This window comes from Condylura cristata, unplaced genomic scaffold, assembly GCF_000260355.1.
Source record: "Condylura cristata isolate star-nosed mole 26May11 unplaced genomic scaffold, ConCri1.0 scaffold00007, whole genome shotgun sequence".
Classification (NCBI taxonomy): Eukaryota; Metazoa; Chordata; class Mammalia; order Eulipotyphla; family Talpidae; genus Condylura; species Condylura cristata.
The window spans coordinates 6,121,791-6,122,349 of record NW_004567108.1 but is presented as its reverse complement, the minus strand read 5'-3'; the positions used below and the strand labels follow the sequence as shown (position 1 = coordinate 6,122,349).

Genomic DNA, 559 nt, shown 5'->3' with positions numbered 1-559 from the left:
TGAAACAAATTCTCCTAGTATTGCACTAGTAAATGCTCGTTGTACCCAGCTCTTTAAGAATGCGGTTCTTAGGTGCATTACCTACATTTCAAAAATGGTTTAAAAGCAAACATCACTAGTAGCCACATATTGAAAATGTCTGTCACAGAGTTCTGGACATTACTATTCTAGAACTTGTTTTATAACAGCTAAGTTGACTATAGCTCATCGTAGCTCTATAGTCACTTCTTCCTTTCTGTTTAGCAACTTTTCTGGGAGAGAAAAGGTGAAAAAATTCAGTTACAGGTCATTTGATTGCCCCTCCGCCCCTTTTCTGTTTTTAACAAGTTAAGGTTCACAGCAAAATTGACCAGAAGGTACAATTTTCATGAATTTTCTGTCCTCTGACTCCAGGGCATAGATTCCCTCATGTCAAACTCTGCTGCTGGTAGTACATTTATCATGGTTGGTGAACTTGTACACACATAATCATATCGGCCAAACTCCATACGTCACACTTTTTTTATTTTTTTTAAAATTTATTTATTTGTGCATACAGAACTGGGGTACAGGCCAGAGG

General features: G+C 37.4%; 1 protein-coding gene across 1 annotated transcript in view; it reads left to right on the top strand.

The window, feature by feature from the left end:
• Positions 1-559, top strand: part of ZNF622 (zinc finger protein 622) — an 11,942-nt gene that overhangs the window by 3,498 nt on the left and 7,885 nt on the right. The window lies entirely within an intron of this gene.